Genomic DNA, 4,884 nt, shown 5'->3' with positions numbered 1-4,884 from the left:
AGGTGCATGGATATTATCCTATCACTTACAGCATTGTACCTCATGATTGATCTGGATGTGTTCTTTTTGACAATGAATGCAACACCATTCCTTTTCAATTTGTCATTCCCTGCATAGTAAACCATGTGGTTCTCAGATTCAAAATGGCCAATACCAGTCCATTTCAGCTCACTAATGCCTAAGATAGCGATGTTTTTGCATTCCATTTCATTTTTGACAACTTCCAATTTTCCCAGATTCATACTTCATACATTCCATGTTCCAATTTTCAATGGAGTTTACAGCTGTTTCTCTTAATTTTGATTTGTGGCCCATCAGCAAATGAAGGTTCTGTGAGCTTTTCTCTTCCGAGCTTAACTCTATTCACGTCATCATTGTCAACTCTACTTTGAGGAGGCATTTTTTTTCCCCAGTCGCTTTCTGAGTGCCTTCCCACCTTCTGGTCCTGTATCTGACAGTGTTTCTCTGCTATTCATAGAGTTTTCAGTGACTAGCGATTCGGAAGTAGTTCGTTACTCTTTCTTCCTAGTCTGTCTTTGTTTGGAAGCTCATCTGAAACCTGTCCACCATGGGTGACCCTGCTAGTTATTTAAAATACCGGTGGCAGAGCCCTCAGAATCACAGCAACTCAAACCATGACAGACAGACTCGTCCACACTATTGACATTGTGCAAATACTTTGTTTTAAGGTGTTAAAGCATCCTTCCTAGAGTCCTGGTCTTGCTTCACCAGACTTTCACCTGTTTGGTCCCCTAAAAGTAGTTATTCAAGGACAAAGATTCACTTCTGAGGAAGAAGTGAAGACGGCAATGCATTCATGGTTAGCAGCTCAGCCTAAAACATTTTTTGTTAAGGGTCTATGAAAGCTTGTTGACAGATGAACAAAGTATATTGAAAAGCAAGGAGATTAAAGTAAATTCTACAACCAGAGTGAATAATTTTTGACTCACCCTCACACGTTATTATTGTTAAGTGCCCTTGAGTTAGTTCTGATTCATAGTGACCCTGTATAGGGTTTCCAAGGAGAGATTGGTAAGGTTGAACCCCCAATTCTGCAGTTCAAACTGACCTCATGTTAAGTGCCGTCAAGTCAGTTCTGACTCATAGCGACCCTGTATAGGGTTTCTGAGGAATGGCTGGTGAGCTTGAACCGCCAACTTTGCAGTTCAAACCGACCTTGCAGTCCAATGCATTAACCCACAGCGTTACACCAGTATAGCGGAGTAGAAATGGAGGGAAGACAAATGTCACCCAATGCTAGGTGCTAAAAAGTATCAGTGCCACTGCTCACTGAAAAAATAAATTCAAAGAACTAGATGCTGCTTGGCTTCCACTACCAACCACTCTAAAAGTAATCATATTATAAGGTTATAAATAGAGTAGGAGAAAAATGTGGATTAATACTTAAAATCATAATAAAAAGACTAAGTTTACTGGTTGGATAGAAACCCTGAGAATATCCCCACTCCTAGATCACCCCCCTGCTCAATTTTCAGCCAAACAAGTGAGTGGTCTATAATGTGAACAACACTAGGGAGGTACACACTACTAGAATAATAAGTCATTTATGATTCAAAGGACAGCATTTGACCAAGGACAATATTCAGAAAGCAGGAAAAGAGGTAAGAAAGAAGAAGGAATGAAAACAGGAAACACTGGGTGGAACTGAGATACATGCTCTTACATTGTAGGGATTATAGTCAATGACATGAAACAAAATGTGTGTGCAAATAGTTGAATGAAAAACTAACTTGCTCTGTAAACCTTCACCCAATTCACAATAAAAAGCTTTTTAAAAATTAAATTCACTGAGTCATTATATTCTGAGACGTGCCTTTGGGATTTCAAAATGAAATATATATTAGAAGGATCATATGTATAACTTGCAATTAAGTGTAAGCCTAATGAAATTGATGAAGAATGTTGTTGAACCGACAAGGCTGATAATCCATAGTCTGTTTTCAGTCAATGACCCCTTGATTTATAAGTACTCCTTTATACCTTATGTTGTGATAGAAAATTTCATCATACTAAAACTTCCAAATGGTTAGACATTCACTAGTGTTTGCTACAGTTCTTCTATTTTAGCTACATGGTTTTTGCCAAGTGAAGAGTAACTGCACAAATACAAAAAGAACTGTGCCCATATGACTAGTTTCTGAGCAAGCCTCTAATCATTATCATCTTTGTCTCATTCTGTTTGATTTTCCCCATATTTTTCTAGCCTCTTTTTGCTCAATCATTCCAATGAGGTAGCAATAATAATAGTAATATCAACAATTATAACAGTGTTGTTGATAGAATTCTTTCTAGGTGTCAGGCATGTGCTACGTGCTTCAAAACATATCTAACTCTTGTCAAAATTTTATATACATAAGTGCTCAAATTTTAAAATACCAGTATCAAAAAAACAAAAATACCAGTATTGTATAACTTCCTCAAATACTGCATGGTTAATAAATTGTAGTGCTGGCAATCAAACCCAGAGCTAAGTGACCTCAAAAGTCCATGTGTTCAATACTTCTCTGAGGAACAGGTCCACTTAATTACAGAATTAAAGTGTATATGATTGAATAAAATGATGCCTTTGGACTGCAGTCTCTCTTGTGTACCTTTAATGAAACATCATCTGAAAGTCATGGCCTTACTAGGGGGAGCACTCTTGTCAGAGGGAATGATCAATTTACACTCCACACACAGCTGAGAACTCCCCCTCCCCAGCAGGGTTCACAGTAATGATCCTTTCATTCTAACTGATGAATTTGGCAGACATGATGGAGAATGCTCAGCTCATTCTTCCTCTTAAAAATGTGCCTGTCCTGAGAAAACAATTCCTCTTTCCTCCATTGCATTAAACAATCTGATCTTTATGGAAAATCCTGAGTCATCTTAGCTCTTCCTGAGCCCCAGTGTGTGGTTTCATTCAATTTTAGAAGTGTTAGGAATCCCAAGTGGCCACAGGGGCAGCCATTTCCTCCAATAGCTAGTCTTTTGGTACTCCCTCTGATTCATTCATTCTCTTGATGAAAGGTTGAAAACAAAGTAGTTTTATCAGTCAGCTTTCTGCCAGTAGAATTAGCAGACCTTATAAGACTCCTTTCATTTCATATTTTATCGATTCCATTCATTCCAAGTTAGCAGACTTTCTTCAAATAAATATTCTCAAACCAGTGGGTCTCACATAGATGTCATAGGGATTCCGTCTGCTAGACAAAACCCACATCTGTAGATCTTTTTTTGATAATTCTGATGCTCAGGATGTTGAGATAACATCCTTAAATGTCTTACAGGAATATTGGTTCAACTGAGAAGATGGAGAAGTATCCTGAATCTCTAGGGTGGTTCTTTTGTGTGGCTGAATACGGACTTAAAATGTTTTTCACAATTAGGCTGCAGTCCGAGTGGGTTCCAGCTGGTGATTCAGATCAACTTGTACTTCTCAGTTCGTGAAGATCATACAGCAGGTTCACAAATCTGTGCTGTTTGTATGTCTGGGTAACAGTTGTTGATCACCCATTGCAGAAGCAGTTTTCAGAAAACTTGTAATTGATCAAAAGCTTTTAGATAAGTGGAGGCTAGACAGTGCAGCAACATCCATATATGAAATAGGAAACCCTCCTGATTATCGAGGGCAAAGTTGAATGACGACACATGGTATTCCTATTAGTTACATTGCCTGGCAGATTACCCAAGAAGACTTTGCCACATTTGATTTTATATTATGGATGGATGAAAGTAATCTAAGAGATTTGAATAGAAAAGGTAATCAAGATAAAAACTGCAAAGCTAAAATTGAACTAGTTGGAAGTTATGATTCATAAAGGCAACTTATTATTGAAGATCCCTATTATGGGAAAGACTCCGACCCTGAGATTGTGTGCCAGCAGTATATTAGGTGCTGCAAAGCATTTTTGGAGAAAGCACACTAAAGCTTCATCCATTCACTGTTAAAGGCCAGCTGTGATGAACACCTTCACGGTGGTGCTCTGTATTTTTCAGTCAGTGGATGTATTAAATTATAATGTTCCATAGCTTAAGGCTGCAACTATTTCTTCAGTTGACTTACCATAAAAATAATTGTAAATGTTTCTAACCTTAAAAATAACTGTAAATGGAAATCACTTGTGATTGGCTGAGGAATAAATAAAAATATTTGATTCAGACAGTTTATGGGTATATTAAATATGCTTAAATTAGTTGAACTTCCCACTTTACCCTCATTACAATCAACATAGCACAACAAAACAATGGAAAATCCTGATTGTGTTTTGTAGCACAGTTATTTTCCAGTGTTTGGCAAGTGCCAGTCTCAGTACTATGTTCACTCTGATATGCTTAATTCTGAAGGTAATAAATCCTAAAGTAAAACATAAGGCCCAGGCCAACACCTGAGCCCACTGAAGCTTTCAAGTAGCTTACTCTTGTTGTTGTTGATGTTAAGTGCCGTCGAGTCGGTTCCGACCCATAGCGACTCTACCCGGTTACAAATCGGGCAGCTAACCTCAGGGTCATCTGTTTGAAACTACCAGCTGTACGGCAGGAGAAAGATGAGGCTTTCTGCTCCCGTAAAGATTTACAGCTGCGGAAACCCTGTACAGGGTCGCTATGAGTCGGAACCGACTCCACGATACTTAACAACAGCAACAACAACTCTACCTCTCCAGGAAGTTACATGGATAAGTTAATAAAGGACAATTGTTCTCTGCTAACCTATACTACCTCTCACCTTTTTGACCCCAGGGTTTTCTTGAATATTATTTCCCAGCCAAAGTGGCTCATAGTCTAGAGTAGACATATTTTAATTTACACATTTTCACAGTGTATGCTACTAGAACAGGAGAGAATTTATGAAGTTAATCTTTAGCACTTTTGATATTTTATTTT

At 38.2% G+C, this 4,884-nt stretch overlaps 1 protein-coding gene and 1 pseudogene across 1 annotated transcript in view; one reads left to right on the top strand and one right to left on the bottom strand.

Moving 5' to 3' along the window:
* LOC102825681 overlaps positions 1-3,929 on the top strand; it is a 17,165-nt pseudogene extending 13,236 nt beyond the window's left edge.
* Positions 1-4,884, bottom strand: part of CCDC148 (coiled-coil domain containing 148) — a 396,419-nt gene that overhangs the window by 136,327 nt on the left and 255,208 nt on the right. The gene's annotated exons all lie outside the window — the stretch shown is intronic.

The sequence above is a fragment of the Chrysochloris asiatica genome, unplaced genomic scaffold (assembly GCF_000296735.1).
Source record: "Chrysochloris asiatica unplaced genomic scaffold, ChrAsi1.0 scaffold00181, whole genome shotgun sequence".
Lineage (NCBI taxonomy): Eukaryota > Metazoa > Chordata > Mammalia > Afrosoricida > Chrysochloridae > Chrysochloris > Chrysochloris asiatica.
This window is presented reverse-complemented; position numbering and strand designations above follow the sequence as displayed.